Source organism: Phocoena sinus, chromosome 14 (assembly GCF_008692025.1).
Source record: "Phocoena sinus isolate mPhoSin1 chromosome 14, mPhoSin1.pri, whole genome shotgun sequence".
NCBI classification, from domain to species: domain Eukaryota; kingdom Metazoa; phylum Chordata; class Mammalia; order Artiodactyla; family Phocoenidae; genus Phocoena; species Phocoena sinus.
Window position 1 is genome coordinate 71,082,627 of NC_045776.1, and position 20,791 is coordinate 71,103,417.

General features: G+C 45.7%; 1 protein-coding gene across 3 annotated transcripts in view; it reads left to right on the forward strand.

The window, feature by feature from the left end:
• Positions 1–10,231: 10,231 nt before the first annotated feature.
• The window catches only part of WSCD2 (WSC domain containing 2), a 98,174-nt gene continuing 87,614 nt past the window's right edge, over positions 10,232–20,791 (forward strand). For all 3 annotated transcript variants that reach the window (XM_032603606.1, XM_032603607.1, XM_032603609.1), the window contains exon 1: positions 10,232–10,774. The gene's annotated coding sequence lies outside the window, so the exon portion shown is untranslated. The remainder of the gene's footprint in view (positions 10,775–20,791) is intronic.

Sequence of the window (20,791 nt, forward strand, 5' to 3'; positions counted from 1 at the left end):
CACCTAATCCCTCATCCTTATCACAAAGATGCCGCATGGAACCTCCTCAGGAAATGTGTGGCCATCAACAAACCCAGAGGAGCTGGTCAGGAGAGTTTGTCAGTCCACAGATATTAACTGAGCATCTACGACACGCCAGCCTTGCTCTATGCACAGGTTAATTCCTGCCCTTGTGGAGCTTACAGCCCAGTGGGTAAGACAGCCATCCAACAAATAATTAAAATGGATGCTCTTAAGAGGTGCTCTGTACCCCGGCTCATAACCAATGCGCTGAGTAAACCGATGCCATTTAGCCTTCTGTAAAATGTGATGACTTATCCCAGGGTCTGCTGGTCTGAAGACTAGCAGCCTGAGCCATCCCTGCCCAACCTGGGCTCCACCAATGGGGAGTCTTTGCTCTGGGGCTCCAGTTGGGCTGCCTGAGCCTTTCTCACAGTTGTGCTGTGTCTGAGGCTCTTCCTGCACAGTCTTTCCTCCTTCTCCCTCTCCCTTCCTGATGTCAAACTTGCATCATAGTCTGAAGCCTTTCTCTGCCGAATCCTGCTCCCTCTCTCTTTAACCTGTATGGAAGTTTGCTCCGATAAATCCCATGTATATCTCCTTCCATCTTGGTGCCTGCTTCACAGAGGACCCGGACTCCCTGACTGTCCGCCGAAGTGAGGTTCTCCCTGAGGCCTGATGCATGAGTAGCTAGAAGAGCATCCTTGGAGGAAGGAAGAGGAAGTAATGGCAGCAGAAGGCATGGCTGGTGAGGGAATCGGTTAAAAAATAAATGATTCCATTCCTTTCTGGTGTTCACTATAGGGTGACTCATTTAACCTCTCTGTGCATCAGTTTCATGCCCTGCAAAATGGCAATAATAATATGGATATTACCTCCTTCTTAGGGCTGTTGGATTAAATGAGATAATCCATGCTCTGTGGCTCAGAGCTGTGTCCAGGGGAGGCCGTGGAAGAGCCTCAGCATAGGACCAGGAAGGAGGCCTGCCTGGAGCCCCACAGGGATCCAGACTACCTTACCTTTCTGTGGCCTCTGCAGAGTCTCAAAGAGCCCCCGAAGCTCCTCTTGCAGAAATTAGACCCGGGGCTGGCATAGGACTCTCTGCCCACAAATATGGCCCCAGGGAAAGAGTCTACCTTGTGGGTGTTTTGGCTGGGACGTGTGGTGTCACCATGTCAGTTTGACCATTATCTGGGTCATTTGATCCCAGGAAGCTGCCAAATCAGATAATTTGGGTGGTTTGCCTGTCTCTCTGGATCGGGTGTCCTGAGTAATGGCCCTTGTCTCCACCTGGCCAGGTCCTAGGTAGACAATCCCCCTTTTCAGTGAGCCAGAAAGGAAAGCTGGTTTCAGCTGGTATGTTCAAGGTCAAGGCTTAAGAGAGGATGCTAATTTAGAGGCCTACATTTACCTCCTCCATTATGTGACTTGATCTGTGATGGAACATAGGCTTCAGTAACTAATAAAGGTTGAAAGACTGGAATTGGCAAGTTTTTACATTGAGGAACATTTTTTTTTTTTTTAATGTTGAGCCTTCTTTTAATTTATTTATTTTTATTTTTGGCTGTGTTGGGTCTTCGTTTCTGTGCAAGGGCTTTCTCTAGTTGTGGCAAGCGGGGGCCACTCTTCATCGCGGTGCGCGGGCCTCTCACTGTCGTGGCCTCTCTTGTTGCGGAGCACAGGCTCCAGACGCACAGGCTCAGTAGTTGTGGCTCACGGGCCCAGTTGCTCCGCGGCATGTGGGATCTTCCCAGACCAGGGCTCGAACCCGTGTCCCCTGCATTAGCAGGCAGATTCTCAACCACTGTGTCACCAGGGAAGCCCAAGGAACATTTTAATTGAAGTGTAATATATGTCCGGAAGTGTACAAATAATAAGTGTACAGCTCATGCATTTCACAAAGGACACACCCATGTCACCAGCACTCAGATCAACAAAAGGAACATTATCAGCCCCTGGAAGCACCTCCCAGCCCACTTCCATCAGCAGCCTCCCACCCAGGTGTAACCACTATTCTGACTACTAGCAGCCCGGTTAGTTTTGCAGTTTTTGAACTTTATATAAATGGCAGCAGACAATATCTTTGGGGCTGGCTTCTTTTGTTCACATTATGTTTGTGACATTCATCCGGTGCAGTGGTAGCAGCTGTAGTTTGTTCATTCTCATTGCTGGATCATATTCCTTTGAATGGATACAACAATATTTGTCTGTTCTTCGTTGACGGACATTTGAGTTGTTTCCAGTTTGGGGCTATTACAAATAGTGCGATCTAGTTACAGTAAGTGTATTTTTGTGAAGAGTGATGCATGTCTGTGTTAGGTATCAGATTTTTTACTGTTTAAAAAAATATAAAGTAGAAAGGAGTGAGCTCGTAAACATTCTTCTTCTCAACCTTGTTCATGATGATATCAATATGCTTTGGGATTGGGAGAGGAAGGGGTAAAGCCACACCAGGACAGATCCCCCCTGCCTCTGGGGTCTATGTCTCAGTTTTAGCAGGTCTCACATATGACCATCATCGGTCCCTTGGAAGGAAGTGAGGGTTTCTACAGGTTTCGTAGGAAGAGCTTTGGAGCAGAGACCCCATACCTAACCCAGAGGGGGTCCTCCTCACACAGATGCTCCTCAAATTCTCAAATCTGCCTCCCACGTACCCCACCACCTCAGATGACTTGCTCAACCTCTCCAGTCTCAATCATTTTATCTGCAAAGACAGATTAGAAATGAGTGATATTGTTAGATGTTTCCAGTTCTCAAATGATTTGAAATTGACTGCTGTTGACAATTAATTATGATATGAACAGTTATTTGCTGAGTGCTTGCCTGGTTTTCAGCGTTTGTATACATTATCTCATTTAATACTTCCAAGGTTTATTATCCCCATTGTAATGTTGAGGAAACTGAAGCTCAGAGAGGCTAAAGTCCTTACTCAAGACACACAGCAAATATCAGAACGGGGATAGGAATTAAGCCAGTTCTATCCTAGCCTTCACTCTCAACTGCTGCTTCAGTTTTCTTTTTTTTCCTTTAATGAAATATTTCAGGCACACCAAAAACTGCAGAGAACATTTTCTGTGCATCCACCAAACAATCTCAGAAATAGAACATTAAAAACATAGTTAAAACTCTCTGGAATCCTCCCAGTCCCACTCCCTCCCCCTAAGCAGTGGTAACCTATCCCCTGAATTTGATGTTCATCACCCCTGCATGTGTTTCTATACTTTTACATGTATGCACTCATAAAAATATTCTGAATTGTTTTTCAGACTTTTGAACTTTATTAAATAGTATTATTCTGTCTGTGTCCTTTTGCAACTAGCTTTTTCTTTTCACTCAGTACTAACTTTTGAGGTTTATTCATGATGATACGTAGAGTTCTAGTTCATTCATTTTCACTGCTGCATAGTGCCTCCCTTCAAGGATATACCAGAAATGATCCATCCATTCTCCTGTTGATTAGCATTTAGATTCTTCCCACTGCTCTGCCATTAAAGGGTGCCTCGGTATACATTCTTCTACATTTATGTCTCTTTCCCTCTTTTACTGAAATTTTAATGGGTGAATTTTCTTAATCACACCAGGTTTTCTTTTAATCTGTATACATCTGTGGGAATACTGGACAGTTTTGTTCATTCATCTATGTCTTCCTGAGCACCTATGTTACAGATTGAATGTTTTTGTCCCTCTAAAACTCACATGTTGAAAGCTAACCCCCAATGTGATAGTATCAGGAAGTGGGACCCTTTGGCAGGTGATTTGGTTATGAGAATTGAGCCCTCAGGAATGGGATTAGTGCCCTTATCAAAGAGACCCCCCAAAAAACCCTTGCCCCCTTCCACCATATGAGAGCACAGCAAGAAGATGGCCATATATAAACCAGGACATGAGCTCTCACTGGACACTGAATCTACCAGTGCCTTAATCTTGGACTTCCCAGCCTCCAGAACTGTGACATAAATTTTTGTTGTTTATAAGCCACCTTGCCTATGATATTTTTGCTATAGAAGCCCAAATGGTCTAAGACAACCTGCCATGTACCAAGCACTGTGTTGGGTGCTAGGCGAAGAGAAGTGGTTAAAAGACACAACTCTTGATCTCTGGGAGTTTGCATGGTTGACCAAGCAACAGTTGCTGTCAGATGAGATGGGAGATGCTGGGAACTCACAGTAGGGCTCTGAATGGTGGGGTCAAGGAGCAGAGAGAGATTCCACGGAAGAAGCAGAAATGCAGGGTGTTAGAGGGAGTGACCAGCGCACCCTGGACATCGTGCCCAAACTCCTTGCAGTTAGAAGACCTCCTCCATTGTGTATCTGCACCAGGGCAAAATCACAGCAACCTTTGCAATTCCCCCTTCTCAACCTTAGTCTCTTTTCCTCACATGAACAGTGATGTGTGAGTCAGTTGCTTAATGCATAAAAAAAAAAGTCTGACTCTGGGAAACCCACACATGCTTGAATTGGAATTCTGTTCAGAGCCCTAAATGAATGGCATCCTCACATCGCCTTAGATTTGTCCTCTCCATCTGGAAACATTATAATAAAAAGGTCACGGTTTATGTGCATAATACATGTACTGTGGGAAACAGTCTATATATGCCTATCATTTAATCCACACAAAATCCTCATTCTCTATTTTTTAAAAGATGAAGCCCAGAGATGTTAATTAATTTACCCAAGGCCACACAGCTAGGAGGTGGCAGAGTTGGGGCTGCATCCCAGGTCGGGCTAACTCCAGCATCCTTCATCTTAACCTTCTGACTTCTGCCAGGATTTGCCTAGCATTTCTGGAGGCAAGTTCTCCTCCTTTCCACTTGAGAAAAATGCCATCAAGTGGGGGGTTACTTACCGCCTGACACAGCCCGTTCTCTACTCTCATATTCTCTCCATTTGCATCAGCTACTCAGGAAATTAGAACAAATCCTATTTTTAGATGCTGGGGTCCAAATGACAGTGATGTATGGGTTAGTGGCTCAGTTTTATGAAAGTAGCTCAGAGGTGTTACCTCTTCTTATGCTCGGAAACTCTCTTACATCACCGTTTTGATCTTTATCGTTTATTTCAAAGATCGCTTTGTTTATTGCCTCTCTTCTCTGAGTCCTGCAACAGACTTTAGCCAGAAACAATAACATTCTGAGCTGAAATAGATGGCATGGAGAGAGGATGAGACTCTTCTCAGAAACCTGAAACACAGATGATGGCAGGGATAAGCAGAGAGCGGAGCAAGTCCTCCCCTCAAATTAGACTTTGCCCGGTGTTTGAGCCTAGAAGCAGCAGACTGGCCCTTCCTGCCAAAACTAACTGTGTGTTTTAGTCCAAAAAACCCTACAACTTTGCTACTTACTTTTTATAGCTAGTCACCATCTCTTAGTTTCAAAGGCCAGCAAGGGGGCTAAACTATGTTTGTGGGGAGCTCTGGTAACCCTAAGACTTAGGCAAGGAAAGAAAAGAACAGAAGAAGAGGGATGGAGATGATGGGAAGTGAAAGGAACAAATACAGAGTGTTCGATGCATGCCGGCAACACGTCTAATTTAATCAGTTTCGTTCTCTTGTCAATACTGGAAGGGACCTTTATTCTCATTTTACAGATTAGACAATCTGAGGCCAGAGTGGTCAAGCAACTTACTTCAGGGCACACTGCTGGTAACTATGAGGTTAAGATTGCAAGATTTGCAAAATAAAAATACAGGACACCCAATTGAATTTGAATTCCAGATAAACAATGAAAAAAGATTTAAGTACGTCCCATGTAAAATTATAGACTTATCCTAAAAACTTAACTGGGCATCCTGTCTTTTACCTGGCAACCCTCGCTGAGGTTCAAGCTCAGGGCTTTCCATTATTTCTCAGGCACTCCTTTACTTTATACATAATACTTTTATATTTATTACCGCAGCATATGGTTTGTGATCATCATCAGCCAATACTGGTTGAATGCATCTGTTATTTCACTTGAACCCCTATCATTCTCACAGCACCCCATCAAGTAGGTACAATTACTGTTCCTATTTTCTGGATGAGGAAACCAAGGCTCAGTGAGATACAATAACTTGACCACAGTCACATGGCCAGAGGTACCATAGCACAGATTTGAACCAGTTTCTGTTTTGCCTAAGGATTGTCACTTAAAAAACAGCTTTTTCAAAAGTCGAATTAACACACATGCAGAAAAATGCTCAATATACAAACATAAGTGTCAATGACTTATCACAAACACTTGTGTAGGTACCAACTGGATCAAGGAAGAAAAGATGTCCAGCACTCCAGAAAACCCATGCGCTCCCTCCCAGTTACACCGCTCATCCTCCTCAGAGATGCCATCATTCTGGCTTCCAACCTCCAGTCAAGTTTGCCTTCATCCAAATGTTATGTAAGTGAAATCCTATAGGGGTGTTCCTTGGTGTCTAGTTTCTATCACTCAACGCTATGCTTGTTGGATTTACCCTGTGGTGTATATCTGGAATCTGGGCCTTTTCATTGCTGTATAGTATTCCACCAGCTATTACACACAGTGAATCCAACCTGTTTTTGTGAACATTTGAGTTATTTGAGATTAGTTTAAAATGTGATAGTTTTAAAAAAAATTTATTGAAGTATAGTTGATTTACAATGCTGTGTTAATTTCTGCTGTACAGCAAAGTGATTCAGTTATACGTATATTCTTTTTCATATTATTTTCCATTATGATTTATCACAGAATATTGAATATAGTTCTCTGTGCTATATATAATAGTTTGCATCTGCTAATCCCAAACTCCCAATCCTTCCCTCCCCCACCCCACCTTGTCAACCACAAGTCTGTTCTCCATGTCTGTGAGTCCATTTGTGTTTCATAGATATGTTCATGTGTGTTGTTAAAACGTGCTGTTGTGAGCAACAAAAATTGCTGTCTGTGAACATTCTTGTAAATGTCTTTTGGTGGACATAAGCATTCATTTCTGTTGGATATATACCTAAAAGTGGAAATGCTGGTCAGAGGCGGGTATATAGTCAGCTTTGGTAGATATGCCACACAATTTTTCAAAGCGTTTGTAGCAATTTACACTCCTAACAGCAGCGCATTCAATTTCCAATTGCTCCACATTCTCACCAGCACTTGGGATTGTCAATTTTTGTACTTTTAGTGTAATGGTATCTCCTTGCAGTTTTAATAGGCATGCCCCTGATTTCTAATTAGGTTGAACACCTTTTAATGAGTTCATTGGCTCTCCGAACATCTTCTTTTGTGAAGCCTCTGTCCCAGTTTCTTGAGCATTTGATTTGGTTTTCTGTCTTTTACTTATTGATTTGTGGAAAGTATTTTTATAAGTTCTGAATAGGAGCCCATAGTTCTGGGTGTTGGAAATGTCTGCTCCCACTCTATGCCTTGAGTTTTCACTCTCTTACATGGTGTCTTTTAGTGAAGAGAAGCTCTTATGATTTTAATATATGAAATATATCAGTGTTTTCCTTTATGAATAGCGCTTTTTCCCTTGTTTAAGTCTTTTCCTACCCTCAAGGTTATAAAGACTGCCTCTGCTATAGGCTTCTGGAAACTTTGTTGTTTTGCCTTTCATATTTAGATCTACAATGCAATTGGGATTTATTTCTGTATATGGTGTGAGGTAGGGGGATTGGAAAACTCAATACTGTGATGAAGGCAAATCTCTTCAAAGTGATATGTAGACTCAATGTCATCCCAATCCAAACCCAACAGGAATTTGTTGTTGTTGTATGAGGGACCTGATAAACTGCATCTAAAGTTAATAGGCAAATTCAAAAGGCCAAGAATACCCAAGATAATCTTGCAGAGAGAATGATGAAAGGACATGTTTTATTGATGTCAAGACTATTATAAAGCTATAGTAATTGAGACCATGCGATATTAACGTAAAGATAACCAAATCAACCAATGGAACCAAATAGGGAGCCCTGAACCAGTCTACATGCACGTGGGGATATATGCTATATCCAGCAAAGGTGGACCCACAGATCAGTGGGGGAAAGACAGTTCTTTCAGTACATTGTGATGGGTCATCCATATGGGGAAAACCAAACTTGTCTCCAGGGCTCCCACTTTTCAGCACTTCACAGTGCCATGGTACTCTGTTCTTATATGCTTGTATGATGATGGCAGTAATGATTATAACATCACCATTATATATTTATGATTTTGCCACTCTCAAGGTGCTTTCCAATCTATTATTTTCCCAAAACCCTAAGAAGCAGGCAGGAAAGACATTATTAGTCCTTTCGTGGGTGATGAAGCAGAGACTCCAAGGGGTGAGTGACCAACCCAAAGACACTTGCCCAGCACTTGAGCTTCACCTGCTGGATTTCAAGCCTGTGGCTCCTTCCACTTTGTGAGGAGCCCAATTCCCATTCCTAAGGGAGATTAGGGAGGCACAGGAAGAAGTGGGCTTTGGCAGAGGTGGACTGGGAGTGGCTGGAGGTTAACCACACCCTTCTCAGACCCCCTACTATCCTGCAGTGGGCTCCTTGACCAGGTGCCAGTCCCCAGACATTTCCCCGGAGGAGGTTTGTTTCCAGGATAGAGCAGGAGGGTTGTGAGTTGTGGTGGGAAGAGGAGGGCATGGGAAAGGTGCAGAGGGTCTGCCATTTGGAATAATGCTGGCACCCAGTGGTGGGGTAGGCAGAAAAGCTGGGGTTCTAATTCAAGCTCTGCCATGAACTTGCTGTGTGCCTTTGGACAAATGACTTCACCCTTCTGGGCCTCAGTTTTCTGTGACTTCATCTTTAAATGAACCAATTCCAATATTTACCACCTAAGATGTTTGTAAAGAATTAACAGTAATTGTGCCTGTTGCTTAGCAAGGACTCAGCAATTCTTGGCCATCGATACTAGTATTATTCAGATCACTTCTTTCTGATAAAAAGCAATGCATGCCACTGAGTGAGCATTTACGTGTCTTTTTCTCACGTAAAACTGGGAGCTCAGCCTTAGGGTTTATGAGTTGCATTTGCCAAGCCCTCTCCATCTCCTGATACAGAATGGATGATTCTCTTTGTGCCAACCACTTTCACTTGTAGGTATAGAAAAAAGACTGGAAGGAACTACATCAAGATGTTAATAATCATTATCTCTGGGTGATGGGAGTGAGGTTGATTAGCTTTTCTTCATATTTTTAGTGTTTTCTGAATTATCTGCATTAAACAATAATTAATTTTATAATTGGGAAAACAATCGCTCTGATAAAAGAAATGCAGCTACGAATTCTTCTTGCTAGTCTCAATGAGGAGTAGTCTGCAAAGGGCCACTTTAAAGCCTCTCCTTGAGTCCCAAGCTTAACAGATAATGGTTTGGGAGTCAGAAAGTCCAGGGTACAAATCCCAGCTCTGCTACTTTCTAGCTGTGCTAAGCCAGGTGAGTCTCTTAACCTCTCTGAGCCCCAGTTCTCTCATCTGAAAGATGAAAATGGAACTAGCTGCCTCCTAGGGTTGTTTTGGTGACTTAAGGAGATGTGTTTGAAACTACATAGCCAGGTGTCTGGCATTTAGGAGGCTCTCACTCAGTGGTCGCTCTTCCATGAGATGGGCTCCTTTCCCAGAGTTTCACTGGAGATCCTTTGAAGGCCGGCATTATCTACCATCCCACTCTACAGAGGAAGATACAGAGGTTCAGAGGGGAGACTTGTCCAACATCACAGAACTCGGAAGGAATCTTCTGAAACAGGCTCAGAGAGCGTAAGTGATCAGCCAGAGGTCACACGGCTTAAACTTACTGCCTGTGTAGTTTGTAAAACAACACCACCACCACCACCCCCCCAAAAAAACCAGAGTGCCATTTATTGGGGGTTTACCATTGTGAGGCACCGTGTTAAGCCTCTTGAACAAAACCAGCAGCAACAATAACAAATACTCTGCCGTTTATCGAGTGCTTACTCAATGCCAGGCAGCTTGGCACTTCCCACAATCGTCTCAGTTAATTCTCAGACAACCCTATGACGTGGGTCTCTAGAGCCCATTTTACAGACAAGGATACTGAGGCTCGGAGGCTGAGGCCCTTGCCCCAGCTCCGCAACAGGCCTGGCACCGGCTCTGCCCAGCTCCCCAGGAAGCTGCGGGAGGGCCAGGTGGCACGCAAGGAGTTAAGCGGTAGGCAGTGCTGTGGCTCCGCGCGGAGGAGCGCGCCGGGCTGAGGCGCGCTGCTGGCGGCGGCGGCGGCGGCGGCGCGGGGAGCTCGGGCTCCAGACGTAAAGTCCGGGGGAGCGAGCGAGGCAGCGAGGGAGGCAGCGAGAGAGAGAAGCGAGGCGGCAGGAGACCCGCGCCCAGCCGCAGCCCGTGCTCGGCGCACAGCGGGCCCGGGCATCCCCGGGCGGGTGCCTGCGCGGGGCCTCGCCTTGGCGCGGGGCACCCGCAGTGCCGCCCGCCAGCCCGCCCGAGCGCCAGGCTCGCAGGAGCCCGGTTTTCACTTCCTCTCGCCTCCGCCCGCCTCCCTGGCTCTCCATCTGGCGTCGCCAACCGCCTCCTCGTCCCAGGCCACCGCTGTCGCCGCTGCAACCCAGGACGCACACTCTTCCACTTTCCCGCTGGAGGCGCGGAGGATGTCCCTTGCACCACACCCGGAGAAATAGACCCCCGGGCCCGCCAGGAAGAGCCTTGGTGGCGAGAAAGAAAATCCAGTCTCTGCTTTCCTTGATGCCACTGCAGCAGCTGGCAGCTGGGAAGGTGCCCCCAGAGCGGGCGCACGAAGCGGGACGCGGGAGTCACAGAGAGAGAGACCCCAGGCGCCTGCTGGGCTCCCCTGGCAGAGTTTGCAAGTGGCTGAGACCCTCAGGTAAGGGCTGAGGGGCCTGGACCTCTTAGGAGGGCACCATAATGGAGGGGGTGCAGAGCTGCTGTGAAAGGCTTCCTGTCCCCCATCTGGGCTGCCTGTTCCAGCCGCTTCCTGGAGGCTGGGGTTCAGTGCCCAGAGCCAGGTGAGTAAAGAACCCTGAGTGGTGACAGCCCAGCTCTGGGTAGATGACAAACTTTCCTCTGGCAGAGGGTTGGACGTTCCGGCTCACCCAGGCGTCCTTCCTCCAGGCATCTCACTGGGTCCCCAAGGCAGGCACGTTCAGGGCTTCTCAGGATGAGCTGGGCCAGGGGGAAGGCAGTGGGCCCCTTTCATTTGGTTCATGAATCACCACCTTCTTGGCCAGTTCAGAGTTCTGAGGGAGAAGGAGCTGGATGTGTTTTCAAGTTGACTTTACAAGGTGCTTGTTGGGGGTGATACTCTGGTGAATGAGATTCCCCATCATTTGGAGCCAGCAGCCGGGGCTGCCCGGGTGATGGGCTCTGTGTACAGTCCTTTGCAGTCTTGCTTATGTCCATTCTGGCATGTGTGTGTGTGTGTGTGTGTGTGTGTGTGTGTGTGTGTGTGTGTGTGTTTGTACACGTGTAAGGAGGAGGAGAAGGAACTGGGGGCGGGGGCCCATTCAGCCAGATCGCCCCTATCCAAGCCCTTCCAGCAGCCCCAAGCGTCATCATAGGAGCAGAATCACCTCCTTGGCAGAGATACTAGGAGCAGTAGGGAATCACCTCCCGTTCCTTGCAGCTCCTTAGATGAGCAAAAGATTTGGGGGAAGTTTCCTGAGCTGCTCAATGAGACCGTTCAGACTGGAGCCTGGGGGAGGTACAGACTTTTACAGAAAAGGAGTTGGAATTGACATTTTGGGTGGAGGCTCCTGGCACTCTCATCCCCAGCTCTGAGGGTGTGGGTACCCCCCACCCAATCCAGGCCCCTTGAGGCTCTGCTGAGCCCAGCACATAGCTCATGAGTTTGGCCAGATTATCTTTCCTTCTAATGAAAAACATACTCCAAAGAGGCCACCTGGTCTCCAAGGATCATTTTGGAGACACCCCTGTGGTCACAGCCCCCTAGATGGCATCATGCTTCCTCCCTAGGGTTCCAGCCTAGGGCTGGGGTCATATCGATGGACTAGGTGGTCAGTGAGGCAGGCAGTGGAGGTGCTTCTGGCCATGACCTGACAGCTAGATGTATTTCCCTGGCCCTGTGGTCATTCTTGGCGTTTGCCTCTAGGGAATAGCATTGCTGTGTGGTTCCTGGACAGTACTTGAGGCATGAGGTGGGAGTCTGAAGACTTCCTGCCCTTGCTTGGCATTCTGACCTGGGGCCAGGCTAGGAGCTGCTTCTCTAGGCTGCTGGGACCCATGGATTCCTCCAGGGTGTCAGAGGCCAGTACTTGATGTTCTGGGGAAACCCCATCTTTGGGTCAGGAGTTTGAACTTCAAGTCTGCCCTCAATTTGCTATGTGACTTTGGGCAAATCACTAGACCTCTCTGGGCCCATTACTGCTTCTGTAAAATGAAGAGATTTCACGTATCCTCAGAAGTCCCAGTTCAGACACTCTTGTGGCCCTGAGTGATTGTCACAGATGCAATTTTCAGAATCCCAGGAGGCAATGTAATTTAGTGTTTAAGAGATCTAGGACTCAGATCCATCTGACTTTGACCAGTCACTTCACCCTCCAAACCTCGGTCCCTCCATTGTAAAATGAGGAGTTCATAGTTCCTACTTCAGAAGTGTTGGGAGGACAAACTGAGATGGTGCATGGACAGTGCTTAGTGTATCTAGTGAGACTGGAGCTACTCGGATGCAGCAGCAAGGCTGTCTGTTTTGGGGTCTTGTGCGCGGGCGTCTGGGTGCTGTTATCCCTGGGGAGGCTGGCCCTGTCCTATGTGAGCACCAGGTGATCCTTGACTGAGGAGCAGGGTCCTTGTTCTCTCCAATCACCTGACACCTGCAGTCCCCGCCCCCTCACTGCTTCCTCATAAAAGCGCTTCTGGTCCAGCAGCTCCTAGTGGGGAGCCCCAGGCGGTCTGAGAGGACTGGATGCACCCAGCTGTTGCATTGCCAGAACAACAGGAGATAGAGGTAAGCTGTCCCCACGGCTTCAACTTTGCAGCTGCGTAGGGACCCAGGACAGAGAAGTTCAGTATGTCTGCCCTCCCCAGACTAGGGTTTCTCTGGGACCATGCTAAAACCTCGATGGGGAAGGCAGACCTCATCTTGGCCAACACGGAGTGAGTTAACAGGCATGCATTCAGGGCTGGGGCAGGAGGAACTCCACCATGTGTTAGCTCGATCTGCGGGCTCGCCTTTCAGGATGCAGAAAATGAACACTTTGCTTTCCTGGCCGAGTAGGATGTGTGTGTCTGTGTAGACACATGTGTGTGAACGTGTGCATATGTATGCATTCTCGTGTAGGTATGTGTACGTGTGCGCATGTGAGTGTGACTTACATAAAAGCCTTAAGTGTGTGTGGGCACATGTGAGACTAGTGTCAATATGAGAGTGTACTCATGAGATTGCATGTCCGTGGATTTATGGGTGTGTGTGTGTGCGTGTGCGCGTGCCTGTGGGAGTCAGTGTGAGTGTGGGTACGCGTATGCACTTGTGAGTGTTAAGCAGTTGTATGTATGTGATGAGCTGCACAGATGCAGCTGTGTGTTGTGAGGGTCTGTGTGCTGATCCCTGTGTTTGAGGAGCGGTGCGGGTCGGCCTGGGCGCATGCTTTGGTAGCTGTACGTGCTGTCTGCACATCTGTGTGGGCATCTGTGAGCGCCTGCTTGTGTGTGCATGTACACATGTGTGTTCAATGATGTAAGTGTAAACTTACGCGCGTATCTATCTACATGCTTTTCAATGTACCTTTGTGTCTCTGAATGCATATATGTGCATAGCACTGCACACTTCTCTCTGTGTATGTGTGTGTGACTGTTTGCCATGGTGCAGCCCCTGTGAGTGTCTCTATGTATACGTGTGAGTTTCTGAGCATGTGCATCTGAGTGGTAGAGGGTACATTTGACTGTGTCTGCGTATGTGTGTGTTCCTGTGGGTGTGTACCTGTGTGTCTTGCAGTGTTAACTTGTGTATCTTTGCGTGTACACACGTGTTTCTGAGTGTGTGTACCTGTGTGAAGCATTGCATGCTTGGTTGTATCTCTGTGTATATGCATGTGTTTCTCTGGGTGAGTCCGTTGCCGTGTCCATTTGAGTGTGTCTCGGTGTGCACGTGAGTGTCTCTGAACGTGTCTTCCTGGATGTTGCAGTGTGACTTTTGTGCATGTCTCCGTGCAGAAGTTTCTGAATGTGTGTACCTGGGGTGTTGCATTGCATCTTCTTATGAGTCCCTGGGTGTATGATGCGTGTTTCTGCGTGTGTTTGCCTGTCCGTGGGGCAGTGTAACTTTTGTGCGTGTCTCATGTGTACGTGCGCGTTTCTGAGCATGTGCATCTCTGCAGGTGTGTCTGAGTGTCCGCAGGGCTATAAAGGTGTGGGGTGGCGGGGCTGTAAACACAGCCAAGAGCGTCCAAACAGAACACATCTCCGAACCTTTAAAGCTCCTCTTCTGTCTGCTCTGCACCTCTGAACTGTGCTCATGCGTGTACCTTCCGAGTGTTGATTCAGCGATCGGTGGTGCCAGGTCTGAGCAGAGCGTTGGGATGTCGGATGTTCATTTTCCCGAGTGCCTTTGCTCTGAAGCCCGTGCCTTCCTCTGCCTCCGGCTCCTTTGGCCCCCACAATAGCCCACGTCTCCCTCACCAGAAGCCTGCACTTAGGCCAGTCGCTGAACAGACTCACAGATGTTCAGAGCGCAGGTATGATTTTAGGCAGAAGGTCTGAACATAGGCAGCCTAGGATGCACCAAACATTTCGACAGCAGTTTCTAATTAGGAGCAACTTGTTTTCCTTAAATAAACAAATCAAGTGAGGAAAGAAATTGCCAGAGATGAATGGCTCCCCGGAGCAGGTCCAGATGTTGGAAAGATGGGGATGGGTCCCCACAGACTGCACATGTTACTGCTCAGGGTCTTCCGGATTTTGACCAGGAGCTGCTGAGGCAGGGGCTGCAGAAGCTGGTGAGGAGAGCGGGGCAGTGCAGTGTGGGAACCCTTTCCGAGGTTTGCCTAGTGTTTGGTTATTCGGGTAAATACATCACTGGCCCCAGTTCCTCCCTCCTCCCGGTATCCACGCCCTCAGCCGTGCAGCGTTGCTGTTCTTCCCACTCAAGGGGCAGGCAGGGTTTATGCTCCTGATCCTTCACTTTGGGTTTGGCCATGTGTCTACGTTTGGTCACTGGTGGAAGTGACAGTGTGTCCATTCCAAGCTTAGGCCTCAGGGGCCTTGCATGTTTCTGCCATGGCTGGGAGAAGGGCTCCCCTGGGGTAGCTGCTGCCTCCTCAGCCTGGCCCCAGAATGAACACATGTCAACAGTGTTGACACAGCCTCAGTTTACCACCTTAGGAAATAAAATAAGGAAGGCATGTGCCTTAGTTTGCTCATCTGTAATATGGGAATGATAATAATAGTGCCTTCTTCTAGGGTTGCTATGAGTATTTACTAAGTAAATTCAGCCCATCTGCCCTCTCACCCACCCCCCTGGACACTGTAAAAGTGGGATTTGCCCGAGGTTGCAGAGGGTTGGTGGCAGACCTGAGGTTAGAACCTGAGCCTTCTACATCCCAACCCATGACAGGTCCACAGCCCCTTAGATCCCATGCTACTTTCACATGTGAGCATATTAGTTTCCTGTTGCTGCTGTAACAAATGACCACAAGCACAGAGATGTAAAACAATACAAACTCATTCTCTTACAGTTCTAGAGATCAGAAATCTAAAATGAGTCAGCAGGACTCTGTTCCTTCTGGACTCTCTAGGGGAGAATCCACTTCCATGCCTTTTCCAGCATCTGGAGGCTGCCCACATTCCTTGGCTCGTAGCCCAACATCACTCTGACCTCTGCTTCCATTGTCATATCTCCATCTCTGACTTCTGAATCCCCTGCCTCCCTGTAATAAGGACACATGATGACATTGGGCCACTTGGATAATCCAAGATAATCTCCCCATCTCAAGATCTTTAACTTACTCACATCTGCAAAGTCCCTTTTACCATGTTGGATAACATTGTCCTAGGTTCCAGGAATTAGGACATGGATATCTTTGGAGGGTAGCTATTTGGCTACCACGGTGAAAAGAGTGAATGAATTATTCCACATTGGTTGATTCAACACATATTTACTGAGCGCTTAGATGCACCAGGCGTGAATATTTACTGGGCACCTACCATGTGTCAAGGTCTGTCTAGGCCCTGGGGATAAAGTGTTGAGCAAAGAGAGGCCCTGCTGTCCTAGGGGTGATTCCAGGAATGGGAGTTAAAACAAAAATGCATAAATAAATAACTGAATAGCTTCCATTTAAATAGTGAAGAGTGCAGTGAGGAAAACACAACAGGTGATGGCGGTGGTGTCTTCTGATAGCCCCTGTTGCGGTCCTCTGCATTCAGGAACCTCCCTCCCCTGCCCCTTCTGGTCTGGGGGTGGTCATGGCCCCTCTCTGTTGCCAGGCCCCAGGGGATGCACTACCCACCCCTAGTGGCTTCCCCACACTCTGCCCTCCCATCATAACTGTCCTTGGTCACACTGTTGGGATGAGCCGTCTGTTATTACCTGATGGTCCCTGACTGATACAGGTGCTTTTACGTGCTGGGACGTGTGCTCTGCCCTTTTTGTGTTTCCATTCATTGATCTTTTTTTTTTTAATATACATTTATTTTTGGCTGCATTGGGTCTTCATTGCTGCGCGCAAGCTTCCTCTAGTTGTGGCGAGGGGGCTACTCTTCATTGTGGTGTGCAGGCTTCTCATTGCGGTGGCTTCTCTTGTTGCGGAGCATGGGCTCTAGGTGCGCAGGCTTCAGTAGCTGTGGCATGTGGGCTCAGTAGTCGTGGCTAGTGGGCTCTAGAGCGCAGGCTCAGCAGTTGTGCACAGGCTTTGTTGCTCCACGGCATGTGGGATCTTCCTGGACCAGGGATCGAACCCATGTCTCCTGCATTGGCAGGTGGATTCTTAACCACTGCACTACCAGGGAAGTCCCACTCATTGATCTTTATAACATCACTCCGAGGAAGATGCTCTATTATTCCTTTCTCAGGTAATATAGCCATGTTCATAGCACCGTTATTCACAATGGTGGAAAAGTGGAAGCAGCCCAAGTGTCATCGGCATGGGATAAACAAAATGTGGTCCATCCACAAGTGGAATATTATTCAGCCTTAAAAAGGAACAAAATTCTAACACATACTACAACAAGGATGAACCTTAAGGATATTATGCTAAGTGAAATACACCAGACACAAAAGGACAAATACTGTATCATTCCACGTGTACAACATTCTTTTCTTTTTTTAATTTTTTATACAGCAGGTTCTTATTAGTTATCTATTTTATACATATTAGTGTATATATGTCAATCCCAATCTCCCAGTTCATCCCACCACCCATCCCACTTTCCTCCCTTGCTGTCCATATGTTTGTTCTCTGTGTCTGTCTCTATTTCTGCCTTGCAAACCAGTTCATCTGTACCATTTTTCTAGATTCCACATATATGCATTAATATACGATATTTGTTTTGCTCTTTCTGACTTGCTTCACTCTGTATGACAGCCTCTAGGTCCATCCACATCTCTACAAATGACCCAGTTTTGTTCCTTTTTATTGCTGAGTAATATTCCATTGTATATATCTACCACACCTTCTTTATCCATTCATCTGTCAGTGGGCATTTAGGTTGCTTCCATGACCTGGCTATTGTAAAGAGTGTTGCAATGAACATTGGGGTGTATGTGTCTTTTTGAATTATGGTTTTCTCTGGGTATATGCCCAGTAGTGGGATTGCTGGATCATATGGTAATTCTATTTTTAGTTTTTTAAGGAAACTCCGTACTGTTCTCCATAGTTGCTGTATCAGTTTACATTCCCACTAACAGTGTAAGAGGGTTCCCTTTTCTCCACACCCTCTCCAGCATTTGTAGTTTGTAGATTTTCTGATGATCCCCATTCTAACCAGTGTGAGGTGATACCTCATTGTAGTTTTTTTTTTTTCTTTTTGGGTGCGCGGGCCTCTCACTGTTGTGGCCTCTCCCATTGTGGAGCACAGGCTCCGGACGCGCAGGCTCAGCGGCCATGGCTCAAAGGCCTAGCTGCTTCGTGGCATGTGGGATCTTCCCGGACCGGGGCACGAACCCGTGTCCCCTGCATCGGCAGGTGGACTCTCAACCACTGCGCCACCAGGGAAGCCCCCTCACTGTAGTTTTGATTTGCATTTCTCTAATAAATAGTGATGTTGACCAGCTTTTCATCTGCCTCTTGGCCATCTGTATGTCTTCTTTGGAGAAATGTCTATTTAGGTCTTCTGCCCATTTTTGGATTGGGTTGTTTGTTTATTTAATATCAAGCTGCATGAGCTGTTTATATATTTTGTAGATTAATCCTTTGTCCATAGATTCGTTTGCAAATATTTTCTCCCATTCTGAGGGTTGTCTTTTCGTCTGTTTATAGTTTCCTTTGCTGTGCAAAAGCTTTTAAGTTTCATTAGGTCTCATTTGTTTATTTTTGTTTTTATTTCCATTACTCTAGGAGGTGGGTCAAAAAAGATCTTGCTGTGATTTATGTCAAAGAGTGTTCTTCCTATGTTTTGCTCTAAGAGCTCTATACTGCCTGGGGTTACATTTAGGTCTTTAATCCATTTGGAGTTTGTTTTTGTGTATGGAGGTAGGGAGGGTTCTAATTTCATTCTTTTACATGTAGCTGTCCAGTTTTCCCATCACCACTTATTGAAGAGACTGTCTTTTCTACATTGTATATCCTTGCCTCCTTTGTCATAGATTAGTTGACCACAGGTGCATGGGTTTATCTCTGGGCTTTCTATCCTGTTCCATTGATCTATGTTTCTGTTTTTGTGCCATACTGTCTTGATTACTGTAGCTTTGTAGTATAGTCTGAAGTCAGGGAGTCTGATTCCTCCAGCTCCGTTTTTTTCCCTCAAGATTGCTTTGGCTATTCGGGGTCTTTTGTGTCTCTATACAAATTTTAAGATTTTTTTGTTCTAGTTCTGTAAAAAATGCCATTGGTAATTTGAAAGGGATTGCATTGAATCTGTAGATTGCTTTGAGTATATAGTAATTTTCAAAATGTTGATTCTTTCAATCCAAGAACATGGTATATCTCTCCATCTGTTTGTATCATCTTTGATTTCTTTCATCAGTGTCTTATAGTTTTCTGAGTGCAGGTCTTTTACCTCCTTAGGTAGGTTTATTCCTAGGTATTTTATTCTTTTTGTTGCAATGGTGAATGAGATTGTTTCCTTAATTTCTCCTTCTGATCTTTTGTCATTAGTGTATAGGAATGCAAAAGATTTCTGTGCATTAATTTTGTATCCTGCAATTTACCAAATTCATTGATTAGCTCTAGTAGTTTTCTGGTAGCATCTTTAGGATCCTCTATGTGTGGTATCATGTCATCTGCAAACAGTGATAGTTTTACTTCTTCTTTTCCAATTTGTATTCCTTTTATTTCTTTTCCTTCTCTGATTGCCATGGCTAGGGCTTCCAAAACTATGTTGAATAATAGTGGTGAGAGTGGACAGGCTTGTCTTGTTCCTGATCTGAGAGGAAATACTTCCAGTTTTTCACCATTGAGAATGATGTTTGCTGTGGACTTGTCGTATATGGCCTTTATTATGTTGAGGTAGGTTCCCTCTATGCCCACTTTCTGGAGAGTTTTTTTCATAAATGGGTGTTGAATTTTGTCAAAAGCTTTTTCTGCATCTATTGAGATGACCATATAATTTTTCTTCTTCAATTTGTTAATATGGTGTGTCACACTGATTGATTTGCATATATTGAAGAATCCTTGCATCACTGGGATAAATCCCACTTGATCCTTTTAATATGTTGTTGGATTCTGTTTGCTAGTATTTTGTTGAGGATTTTTGCATCTATATTAATCAGTGATATTGGTCTGTAATTTTCTTTTTTTGTAGTACCTTTGTCTGGTTTTGGTATCAGGGTGATGTGGGACTCATAGAATGAGTTTGGGAGTATTCCATCCTCTGCAATTTTTTGGAAGAGTCTGAGAAGGATGGGTGTTAGCTCTTCTCTAAATGTTTGATACAATTCACCTGTGAAGCCCTCTGGTCCTGGACTTTTGTCTGTTGGAAGATTTTTAATCACAGTTTCAATTTCATTACTTGTGATTGGTCTGTTCATATTTTCTATTTCTTCCTGGTTCAGTCTTGGAAGGTTGTGCTTTTCTAAGAATTTGTCCATTTCTTCCTGGTTGTCCATTTTATTGGCATGGGTTTGCTTGTAGTAGTCTCTCAGGATGCTTTGTATTTCTGCGGTATCTGTTGTAACTTCTCCTTTTTCATTTCTAATTTTATTGATCTCCCTCTTTTTCTTGATGAGTCTAGCTAAAGCTTTATCAATTTTGTTTATCTTCTCAAAGAACCAGCTTTTAGTTTTATTGATCTTTGCTATTGTTTTCTTTGTTTCCATTTCATTTGTTTCTGCTCTGATCTTTATGATTTCTTTCCTTCTGATAACTTTGGGTTTTGTTTGTTCTTCTTTCTCTAGTTCCTTTAGGTGTAAGGTTAGATTGTTTATTTGCGATTTTTCTTGTTTCTTGAGGTAGGGTTGTATTGCTATAAACTTCCCTCTTAGAACTGCTTTTGCTGCATCCTATAGGTTTTGGATCATCGTGTTTTCTTTGTCATTTGTCCATAGGTACTTTTTTATTTCCTCTTTGATTTCTTCAGTGATCTCTTGGTTATTTAGTAACGTAGTGTTTAGCCTCCATGTGGTTGTGTTTTTACATTTTTTCCCCTGTAATTTATTTCTAATCTCATAGTATTGTGGTTGGAAAAGATGCTTGATATGATTTCAATTTTCTTAAATTTACCGAGGCATGATTTGTATCCCAAGATGTGATCTGTCCTGGAGAATGTTCATGTG